This window comes from Rhineura floridana, chromosome 5, assembly GCF_030035675.1.
Source record: "Rhineura floridana isolate rRhiFlo1 chromosome 5, rRhiFlo1.hap2, whole genome shotgun sequence".
NCBI lineage: Eukaryota > Metazoa > Chordata > Lepidosauria > Squamata > Rhineuridae > Rhineura > Rhineura floridana.
This window is the reverse complement of record NC_084484.1, coordinates 159,548,078-159,560,532: the sequence shown is the minus strand read 5'-3', so window position 1 is coordinate 159,560,532 and position 12,455 is coordinate 159,548,078. Positions and strand designations below refer to the sequence as shown.

Here is a 12,455-nt window from a genome sequence, read left to right as displayed (position 1 = left end):
TAGCCTGGACTTACTAGACTGTCTTTTAGCTGCTTTTAGTCTAAAAAAATGGCTGAACACAAGAAGAGCCTACTGGATAAGGCCAGTGGCCCATCTAGTCTAGCATCCTGTTCTCACAGTGGCCAACCAGATACCCATGGGAAGCCCACAAGCAGGACCTAAGTGCAAGAACACTCTCTCCTCCTGCGGCTACTGGCAGCTGGTTTTCAGAAGCATACAGCATCTGACTATGGTGGCAGAGCACAGGTGAGTCTTTTTTTCACCTACAATATCCTAACTTTTTTCAACCTAGGAAAACAGAGCTTGCAGTGTGTATGTGTGTTTAAGGAAGGGTAAGCCTATCCTTTTTAAAACTAAGCTGACTCTCAGTTTCCTTTTTACTCCTCCTCCAAAGTTAGAGTTCAGTTTTGTTTACTGTGTTCCCTCAAGCTTCCTTGCTAGGGTAGTGTTGAAAACTAAGTTTCTATAGGCTTCCTACCCTAGAATTCAGCTCCTAAATTATAAGGTCTTTCACAATCTGGCTCCTAGCACAGAATGACCTTATGGTGCCCTTGTTAGTCTGACCTGTTTTAATTAAATAGTTAAATAAATGGATGTTACTTACCCTGTTCTTGCTCTGCTGCTTAACTTCCCTTGTCAGCTAGGTGCCAGATGCTTTGTCACATGGGGGCTCCTTCTAGCTTGTGGAGCAGGCTGTGTTAAAACAATTAAAACAGTTCCATATATATAAAAAATAAACAGTTCTACATATGAAAACAGTTTAAAATAATTCCAAAAGAGATGCAGAGTGGGATAAGATCTCCATTTAAAAGGCTTGTTGAAAGAGGAAGATCTTCAGTATGGCACCAAAAAGACAAGGACAGTGGGTGTTTAATACGCAACAGGAGGGGATTCCAAAGGGCAGGTGCCACCACACTAAAGGACCAATTTCTACATTGTATGGAACTGACTTCCTGATAACATGGTATCTGCAGGAGGCCCCCTTCTGTTGAGTGCAGTGATTGATTGAGTATCTAATGGGTGAGACAGTCTTTTAAATATCCTGTTCTCAAGCTGTATAGAGCTTTGTACAGTGATATGCATAGGTCTACTACCTCTTGTGGCTACTAGCAGTCATTGATAGGAGAAGGAAGAGCAAAGATTGGCAGGAAGGGCCTAGGATTTCTCCCCCATGCTCCAGTAGAGACTTGTCCACTTGCAGGCCACTGTCCAGTGACCAGGCCTCACTGTAGAGGATTCTTGAACTGAATCTAGGGATGAGGGAGAAATTCAATTCAGTTTGCATGTAAAGATGAACTTACCTAATTTGTATCATTCTGAAACAATACATGAACCAAAGCACAGTCACACTTCTTTGAATTTGCAATGAAGTTCTCCAGCCTAGTAAAATGTACACAAATCATACATCATGATAGTGTGCATAGAATTCATATATTAATGAAAATAACATGCAAAAATGCATTATAGTAGGGAACATTGGTTTGTACATGGGGCAAAATTGCATACAAATATGTGTATTAGGAGAAATGTGCGCCTATGGCCATACTACCTTGAACACATCCAATCTTGTCAGACCTCAGAAACTAAGCAGAGTCAGGCCTGGTTAGTACTTGGATGGGAGACTGCCTAGGAATACCGGCTGCCGTAGGCTTAGAGGAAGGCAATGGTAAACCACCTCTGACCTCTTGCCATGAAAACCCTATGAATATATTCCAAAAAAAGATTCATAGGGTCACCATAAGTCGTAATAGACTTGAAGGCATATAACAACAGGAGAAATGTGCACTAAAATGCACAACTTTTTAAAAAAAATAAAATAAATAAAATCACAAACTGATGTAGAAATATGGAGAACTGAAGATTGGAAACAGAAAAACCCAAATTGACAGATTCACCCATCCCTGAGTCTGAAAGAATCTTGTGTTTCCTGATGCAGCAATTCTTCCTGCCATGCCACCATTCATCCTAAACAGGGTCAGTTTTGTGAGCAAGAAACAAACAAATGCGTTAGTGTGGTTTCTTGAAAAAAATACAAAGCTGGAGGTAAGGAAGACAATTTCCCTTCCTTTTAAAAAAATAAGCCTGTAGGTTTGAATAGGGAAGAAAGGAAGCTCACTTTAAGGAGGGGTGGGAGAGAGAGATGGTGTTTAGCAGCTTTAACCAGATGAGGCTATTAATCACTTTGCTTGAGGCTTTCCTTTCTGGGTTTCTGGCTTGCTTTTTTTCTAGCTTCCATTTTCACGGTGTAGAAGCTACTTATTGAATTATATACAATACAGGCAGAGAAATGTTAATTTAAAAAAACAGAGCTTAGGGAATGGTCACAGTTCCTTAATTTAATTCCTTTCCACAGAACTCTGTAGTGTTAGTGTAACCAAATAATAAAAAAAGATCACTCACATTCTCTTTTATGCTTCAGCAGTACAATTAAGGTTTCATTTTCCTCTTTTATCCTGTTGAACATATGTTGCTTGTAAAAGCCTTTAACAATTCAAAAAGAAAGAGTCATTAAAATAATAAGTATTTTTCTGAAGTTAATCTGTATTCGAAGCATTCATTTGTCAGGAGCCACTGGGTCCGTGTGAGGCTGCCCCATGTGGTGAATCACTGAAGTGCTGATGGCAGCATTCTCAGTGAAGAACCTCCCACTAGGGTTGCCAGGTCAGAAGCATCCCAAACTCTGAGATTTCAGTGGTGGGCCCTAGTGATGTCATGGGAATAGCCCGAGTGATGTCATTAAGCATGATACATTAAGCATCAACCACAGTTGCTTGGAGCATACCATTTCTCTGATTGGAAATTAAGATAGAAATCTTAACTAAAAGATGGTGTTCCCAGGTCCAGCTGAAGTGATGGGATCATTCCTTCTTGCCTGCTTAGGGAGCCTGGGTAGGGAACATTTAATTTAGCCTACTTGCTTCTGGCAAGAAGGCTTTAAGTGCCCTCAGGCCAGGCCACTCACCAAAAGGCCATTGCAGGAAGAAGGGAACCTAGTGTTGTGGAGATGTTAGATGGGAGCACTTGGGTAGATCCTCCTGGATCTCTCAGCGGCTTTCGATACCGTTGACCACGGTATCCTTTTAGATTGCCTGGAGGGATTAGGAATAGGGGGCACTGTTTTACAGTGGCTCCGTTCCTATCTCTCAGACAGACATCAATGGGTGGCATTGGGGGATGAGGTTTCAGACCCTTGGCCTCTCAATTGTGGAGTGCCACAGGGCTCTATCCTCTCCCCCTTGCTATTCAACATCTATGTAAAGCCGCTGGGAGCCATCATCAGGAGATTTGGGCTGCGGTGCCACCAATATACGGATGACACTCAGCTCTATCTCTCGTTTAAGTCCTCACCAGAGTTGGCAGTGGACACCATTTCCAAGTGCCTGGAATCCGTAAGTGAATGGATGGGAAGTAATAGGCTTAAACTGAACCCCGACAAGACCGAGGTGTTGCTCGTGGGAGACAGGGGCAGGTTGGGGGATATAGACCTGGTGTTCAATGGGGTAAAATTGCCCCTAAAAGACCAGATCCACAGCCTCAGGGTCATTCTTGACTCCCGGCTGTCCATGGAGGCTCAGGTCTCGGCAGTGAGCCGGGCAGCTTGGTATCAATTGCATCTGATAAGGAGACTGCAACCCTACCTTCCTGCCCATCTGCTCCCACGGGTGATACATGCCCTGGTCTTCTCTCACTTAGACTACTGTAATGCGCTCTACGTGGGGTTACCCCTGAAAACGGTCTGGAAATTACAACTGATACAGAATGCGCCGGCACGTTTGATTAAGAACAGCCGTCACCGTGATCATATCACTCCGGTGTTAGTAGATCTACACTGGCTACCAGTTGCTTACCGGGCCCAATTCAAGGTGTTGGTGTTGACCTTCAAAGCCCTATACGGTTTCGGCCCAGTTTATCTGAAGGAGCGCCTCCAGCAGCACCAATTATGCCGCCTGACGAGATCAGCCACACAAGACCTTCTCTCGGTCCCACCAGTTAAGTGCTGGTACGGACCAGAGAGAGGGCATTTTCGATCGTGGCCCCTACCCTCTGGAATTCCCTTCCTTTTGATCTTCGCCATGCCCCTTCCTTGATAGGTTTCCGCCGGGCCTTGAAGACCTGGCTGTTCAGGCAGGCCTATGGGATCTCTGGGGTAGGTTGTTTTTAATACTGGTACATTAATTACTGTTTTGGTTTTCATTGGTTTTTATTGTATTTTAATATGTAAATGTACGTCGCCTAGAGTGACCGTTAATTCGGCCAGATAGGCGACTCATAAATAAAATTTTATTATTATTATGGGAGTAAATCTTAATACCCCTGAAGGCTGCAATTCTAAAGACACTTACTAAGGGACTAAGCCCCATAGAACACAACAGGACTTACTTCTGAGTAGATATGGTTAGGATTGTGCTGTTGATAAGGCTTGACTAGAGATCCTCTGCGAAGATATCCATATCCATGCAGTGTTGGCAGCCCTCTGCCTGGAATGCCCTGCCCCTACCTTTTAACATGGCTGCTCCAAACTTCTTTACAGACTTGGCTCTTCACTGGAGAGAGAGGTTAGAGAAATGAGTAAGAGTAAGAAAATTCTCTACCCTTTTCTGCTTACCCTGTGGGCTGCTATAAACTCACTTTGACAGTCAACCCAATTCCAGTGAGTAATTGACAGAGAAAATACACATGGTTTGGTCTACCTTCACAGGCAGTTGCATGGGAACAACAGCAGTTGAAGCCACACTTCCCAGTATGTGAATTCTCTTTTTGCCTCTATTGGGCAAGAAACAAATCATCATGCAAACAATAAGGTGCATCATAAGTGGGTTTAAGGGGGTTGAGCTGACCACATGGAAACACTGTTGTTGCTTCTATGGATGTAAGGGAGTGAGGTTAAAGGTAAATGAAATATATTTATAGTGCAATCCTGTTTACTCAGGAGCAAATCCCAATATATTCGATGGGACTTACTCAAACAGGGAAGCATGCATGGGACTGCAACCTCAAATGATAAGGAACTTCACTCACCCAACCCAAAATTCAGAATCATGCCACTTCAAGCTGTTTTGCAACTGTTTTATACTTGTTTTTATGGTTATTGGATTCCAAATGGATTTATTTCTTGTTGTGAGCTGCCTTAGTTTCCAGTCGCCAACCCTACCTCACAGGGTTGTTGGAAAGACACACTGGAGATGTAAAAATACATACACCTCATATAATAGTTTATTGTCAAAACCAGTTGGTCATTGAAGAACTTAAAAAAAAATCAGTATTAAGTTTCTTACAAATAAAAACAGTGACACCTAAGTAAACCCTGCCTAATTTCTTTAAAAAATAGGATTGGAGAGGGAGAGAAAGATTTATAACACAAACACAATCCTTTACTATGTTAACTCGAAAGTTCCATTGATTTACAGCACAATTCTAACCATGTCTACTCAAAAGTAAGTCCTATTGAATTCAGTGGGGTTTACTCCTAGTATGTAGGACTGGCATTGTAGTTTTACTCCCATAAAAGTGAGTATGGGGTTAAAGCTTCATAGTGGGAAGGTTTTTAAAACAGGCTATACATTAGACAAACAGACAAATAAACTGCCCTCTTCCACAGCCCAGGAAAATGTAAACTTGTTTGACTCCTCATAATTAGAAAAGCTTAACACACTGTAATGGCATCATAAGCTGCATGTACACTTTTTTATATTTCTGTTCAAAAATTATTTGAAAGATAAAATATATAATATGCTATTTTTGCAAGTAATTTTAAAAACCCTGCATGTACACTTTTATTACAATGGTAACTGAAATTGTTTATAATAAGCAAATGCCTACCAAGACCCTGTTTTGATTTTTTGTTCTAGATCTTCTGTATGCAAAGAGAAAGGGACTTTTGCTACTGCTGAAAGCCATAACCTTACTCAATTTATGAGATTTTCACACAAGCAGAAAAAAGTAACAGTTTTCTGGACTTGCAATGGGTTTTAGGTTTTGCCTGGAGGTCAACAAAGTCCTTGTCAATCACAACCATGACTTCACTTATTGACTACAAACCTGAAAGGGTGGGATTAGAGCAGCCAGCTATGAGCTCATTTAACAGTAGTTGGTGTATATCTCTTGAACCAGACCACCTAGGAACATTTTTAAAAAAATGAAAGCTGAGAGTCTGGAGATAGGGGTGACTCACCTGGAGAACTAGAGAGGACGCCAAAAACCCAGATTCTCTGGGCGAAAACTGGAGACCTGGCAACCCTACTTCCAGCTCTAGACTGACTTCAGGCTGGCCATTGGATCCTTCTGGGCAGGAAGGAGTACAAAGGTCTTCCTGTTGCAGAGGAGCATTGTGGCCTTGATTTGTCATTAAACTTGAAGAGAAAACTTGCTTGAGCAACATAGACCACATTCACACCATACATTTATTCCACTATTATTCCACTTTAAGCAGTTGTTGTTGTTATGTGCCTTCAAGTCTCTTACGATCTATGGTGACCCTATAAGTCAGTAACCTCCAAGAGCATCTGTCATGAACCACCCTGTTCAGATCTTGTAAGTTCAGGTCTGTGGCTTCCTTTATGGAATCAATCCATCTCTTGTTTGGCCTTCCTCTTTTTCTACTCCCTGCTGTTTTCCCCAGCATTGTCTTTTCTAGTGAATCAGGTCTTCTCCTTATGTGTCCAAAGTATGATAACCTCAGTTTCATCATTTTAGCTTCCAGTGACAGTTCTGGTTTAATTTGTTCTGACACCCAATTATTTGTCTTTTTCGCAGTCCATGGTATGCGCAAAGCTCTCCTCCAACACCACATTTCAAATGAGTGGATTTTTCTCTTATCTGCTTTTTTCACTGTCCAACTTTCACATCCATACATAGAGATCGGGAATACCATGGTCTGAATGATCCTGACTTTAGTGTTCAGTGATACATCTTTCCATTTGAGGACCTTTTCTAGTTCTCTCATAGCTGCCCTCCCCAGTCCTAGCCTTCTTCTGATTTCTTGACTGTTGTCTCCATTTTGGTTAATGACTGTGCCGAGGTATTGATAATCCTTGACGAGTTCAACGTCCTCATTGTCAACTTTAAAGTTACATAAGTCATGGCTTGCCCCAAAGAGTCTCAGCACCGTTAACAAACTACAGTTCCCAGGATTCTTTGGGGGAAGCCATGACTGCTTTAACTGCAGATGCGGCTTTGATCTCAGAAGGCTGGAGACAGGCAACAGTTTTTAAAAAGACAGTTGTGGATTCTGCACTTTTTAAAGTCTACCCTTTAAAAAATTTCTTTGGTATATACCTAAAAGACAGAACATGTGAATTGGCCCTATTATACCTTTTTGAAGAATGCTCTTTAAAAATTCTGTTTTCAGCACAAGTCTGATGGGTTCATGAGAACCTTATCTTGCTTCTGATGTGCTCTCAGTTCTAACAACTCAGAATCCTTCGGCTGGAGCTGCAAATTCAGATAGAATATTTCCGTCAGCTGCATCAGAAGTGGCAATATGTTACAGCTCCCAACCAGAACTTGGAAAAGTTACTTTTTTGAACTACAACTCCCATCAGCCCCAGCCAGTGCATGCTGGCTGGGGCTGATGGGAGTTGTAGTTCAAAAAAGTAACTTTTCCAAGCTCTGCTCCCAACGAACCCTGTCAAATTTCACTGTCTTCTCCTTTCCTTCTCCTCAGAACTTAGCGGACAAAATCTGACAGATACCTGACAAGGCTACCTTTCAGACACCTATCAGAATTTTCTACTCTCTGCCCATCCCCACCCCAGGGAATGAGAATACAAAAGAGTTAAACAAAAATCCAATGACATCTGCAGTCATCCATCAGGATTTTCTAACCCTGGTTTAGAAGGCAAGGACAGGCATGAAAGAGCAAGGGGCTTATTTAGTGAACAATAAGCAAAATCTAATGGGAAATAAACATCTGAAAGTAGGCCATGCATCTAGGTTTGCTTCTACAAAGAAAAACAAACAGGTGAGAATAAAGACATGCTAGCATATACCTTCTACCTATCAAGCATGACACAGGTGTGATGCATTCATTTTCCTCTGGAGTTTCACCAAAAGCAACCTACTGTCCTGTCCTTCCTCTGAGCCACAGCTACTCCCTTGAGCTTTCAACAACTGTCAGCCATGATGGCTAAGTGAGATCTCTAGGTCCTGAGGCAGAACTGGAAGCTGGGGGCAACCAACAGAGGATGGCAATCACCATTTTAGAATTATAGAGTTGGAAGTGTTCTCAAAGGTCATCTGGTCCAACCCCCTGCTGATGGAGGAAATCTGCTGGGACAGGATCTCTGATAGGTGGTCAACCCAGTCTCTGTTTAAACCCCCTTTATCATCAGAGAGTCCACTGCCTTCTTCTGTTCCATCCTGCCTTGCTTCTGAGCTTCCAGCAGAATAGTCAGTTGGAGATAGTATGATAGACAGAACCATTGTTCAATTCAGTGAGGATTTTCTTATTTATTTATTAGATTTATTAGATTTATATCCTGCCCTTTCTCCCAGTAGGAGCCCTTATGTTCCCTTACACAATGGGGGGACACGTATACATTTTAAGAGCAAGATGTCAGCTTGTGAAGGACTGTGACACATTCTTCACTTTTTAATTTTCATGAGGAACTGAAGGAGTAGTGCTTCCTGTTCTAACATTATCCGTCAGTGTGAGATGAGAACTGTGGCATATACAAAAAAGAAAAAGAAAGGGGGAAAAAGCCTGCCCAGCTGCTTGTTGTTATAAATGGTGTCACTAGAAAACTCTGAGCTGGTAAAGGATCATTCCATGCTTAGGCAAGCAACTGACAAAAACCTACAAAAGAAATCTGTGCTGCTGCAGAGTGATTGAAAACTGGGACCAACATCTTGAGTACTGATGAAGTTTCTTCTCAGATGGAGAAGGAAAACTTTGTGTTCTTACCCTGCAGTAGGAAATCATGATGAGAAATACAGCTGACAGATTTCAGTACTTCAATCAGGTACTGAAGTCTTACCATGTGATCCCACATTCCAGAGGAGGGCTAATTACATCAAAGCCCTTGCCCTCTCTGCTTTGCCCACTGTATTTTAGAACCTGGGGATGCTGGTCAGCTTACACCATAGTCTGGTAGTGTTGTTAAATGCCTGGTCTTTTCAGAATAATATATAATCCATGATTTGATCATGGATGAAGGAACAGACTCATACTGAACTGGTGTGAGTCCTGGGCGGATCAGCTGATGGGCCTATGCTAATCCAGCTGTGTTCATCCAGGTAGTTGGTGCAACACCAGTCCAGGTCAGAGGGGCGAATTCTCAAAAAATATCTCAAAATATATTTGTCTTGGTCTTAGCGAACTGTTGGGTTGTCCTGCTTCTTGTTTTAAGAGCCAGAAAAAATTCTTATGCATACGTCTGTCCTGGGAAAACTCATGGAAAGTATTGTTAAATTTCAAATAACCAAACATTTAAAGCCTTGCGAACCATCGTGGTTTCTGCAATGGTACATCCTGTCTCACTAACCTGTTAGAGTTCTTTGAGAGTGTCAACAAGCATATAGATATAGGTGCTCCAGTGGACACAGTGTACTTGAACTTTCAAAAAGCTTTCGAAAGGTACCTCACCAAAGACTCCTGAGTAAGATTAGCAGTCATGGAATAAGAGGAGAGGTCCTCTTGTGGATCAGAACTTGGCTACGAAACAGAAAGCAGAGAGTAGGAATAAACAGATAGTACTGCCAGTGGAGGGATGTTGAAAGTTGAGTACCACAAGGTTCAGTATTGGGATCTATGCTTTTTAACTTGTTCATGAACAATCTAGAGTTAGGGGTGAGCAGTGAGGTGACCAAGTTTGCTGATGATACTTAATTGTTCAGGGTTGTTAAAACAAAAAGGGATTACGAAGAACTCCAAAAGGAGTGAATGAACAGTAAAATGGCAAATGCAGTTCAATGTAAACAAGTTTAAAATGATGCAAAGAAAATTTCTTAATTTCACATATATGCTCATGGAGTCTGATCTGGTGGTGACTGACCAGGAGTGAAACTTTGGGGTCGTAGTGGAGAGCTTGATGAAGATGTTGGCTCAGTGTGCAGCTGCTGCGAAAAAGGCAAATTGCATGGTAGGATTCATTAGAAACGATATTGAAAAACTGCTGATATCATAAAACTGTTATAAAAATCAATGGTGTGTCTGCATTTGGAATAATGTGTACAGTTCTCACCTCAGAAAGGGTATTTACTGTAGAGTTGGATAAGGTTCAAAAAAGGGCAACCAAAATGATCGAGGGGAGCAACTTCCCTATGAGGAAAGGCTGCAGCATTTGTGGCTTTTTAGTTTAGAGAAAAGGCGAGTGAGAGGTGACATGGTAGAAGGCTATAAAATTATGTACGGCATGGAGAAAGTGGATAAAGAAAAGTTTTTCTCCCTCTCCCGTAACACTAAAACTCATAGACATACAATGAAGCTGAATGTTGGAAGAATCAGGACAGACAAAACATAGTACTACTTCACATTATGGAATTTCCTCCCACAAGAAGCAGTGATAGCCACCAACCTGGAGGGCTTTAAAAGAGGATTAGACAAATTCATGGAGTATAAGACTATCAACAGATACTAGCCATGATAGCTATGCTCTCCCTCTATAATCAAAGGCAGTATGCTTCTGAATACCAGTTGCTGGAAACCACAGTAGGGGAGAGTGCTCTTGCTCTCAGGTCCTGCTTGTGAGTTTCCCATGGGCATCTGGTTGGCCACTGTGAAAAGAGGATGCCACTGGCCTGATTCAGCAGACTCTTCTTATGTTCTTAAGAACAATGTGTTAGCTAATTCATTCTTTCAAGTCCAAGCTTGAGCACATTTCAGAAGTATTAATAAAACAAAGCTCTATCATTGTAGCTGGCATTTGAGAGAGTAACATGGTCCTGCTTGGAGAAGCTTACAATCTCAGGGGCCAAAGCAGCCAAAGCTAAGCATTTCTGAGTGACATTGATTTCTATAGCATAGTTAAGCACATCCTCATATCTCTTTGAATGAATCAATGAGGCTTTAAAATTCACTTTGGCTGATTGTACCATGTATTTTAGCAACAGCGGAGACAAGGAAGGAAAGGACAGATAAGAAGGAATATGAGTGTAAATGCAATTACACATGCAGCTGTTTTGGGGGTTCAGTTACTGGAAGATTTGGGTGTCCATATCATGTGTTTAATTGGATTTTAATGTATCATTCATGGGAGTTTTTTAAAAGGACATTTATATTAAAACAATCTGTTACTATCTGCCCTATCTTCAGCAAGGAGCAGGCCACATAATGAAATGAGTTGAGTTCTACTATATGCCTTATACTGTTTACTATTAACACACAAGTATTTGATTGACAAGCTATTTCTACAGCTGAGCAGAATTGCCCTAGTCCAGCAATGCAGATTGGATGCAGATGAACATCTGGAAGCATTCACATTGTGCTGCACATCCAAATGCAGAGTATCCATTGCAATCCCCAATGGCACATTAGGGTGAAAATGGAGATGTGCACATTTTCCTTGCAATGCCAATGCAAAATGCCACCCTCATCTGTTCTTTTGCACTACTAGGCTTGGGCATCATAATAGTTGCATGCAATTATCCCTGCATCAGTGTCATATGCCCAAAAGGTCACACCGTGCATTGTTTCAATGCTCCTTTCAACACGGAGGAGCTGTAATACAGCAGGGTCTATACATCTCACAGGCCACATCTTTGGCATTTAAAGCTCTGTGCTCCTTTGGCATTAAGCCACAATGAAGCAGAAATTCTTTCCATGATAGAATGCTGGTGCTAATCATTAAAACAATCTAGTGTCCCAAATGTAATGAATTCAGGAACAGCCTGTCTCAGTTCTGGACAATACACAAGGGGTGGGAGGAGACCAGACATTACACGATATAGTCACACAAAGCAGGAGAGAATACAAAACCCCCACAAGAGCAGTTTTGTAATAAATAAGGAATTTTGCAAAGGAAACAAAATGACAATTTTCTCATAGGACATCATAGTTCTGAAATAAAGGGTGACTTATTTATCTTCCCCTCCCGGCTCCAAATAGGATGAATCACCCCCCCAATTCTATTTGAAGCTTGAAATTTATGATATACTTTGTACTTGGTTTTGGCATGTGATTTTTTTTTTTTGCATTGATGATTTTGTGCTGTTCACTGCCATGATATTTTTTCTGCCTGTTGGCAGCATAGAAAATTTTACAAATACATAAATAAAAGTGGTTTAATTGCTTTCACCCAAAGATAACACATTATTATTAGTCATACCTTTGATGAAGAACCATCAGAAAACAGTGGGGGACAGTGTGGAGCCAGATGTTCAATGGTGAACATTTTTTGCATGAAAAACGGCATTCAGGATAGGTAGGGCATTTCTAAAAAGACACCCCCAAGTCTAACCTTTTGGCACTAGTTATCTGCTAGTCACAACCTGGACAGTTTTAGTGCTCTATTTTGAAA

The 12,455-nt window shown here is 41.5% G+C and overlaps 1 pseudogene; it reads left to right on the top strand.

Moving 5' to 3' along the window:
* The first annotated feature begins 1,532 nt into the window (after window positions 1–1,532).
* On the top strand, window positions 1,533–1,651 carry LOC133386355 (5S ribosomal RNA; annotated as a pseudogene).
* The last annotated feature ends 10,804 nt before the right edge of the window (window positions 1,652–12,455 follow it).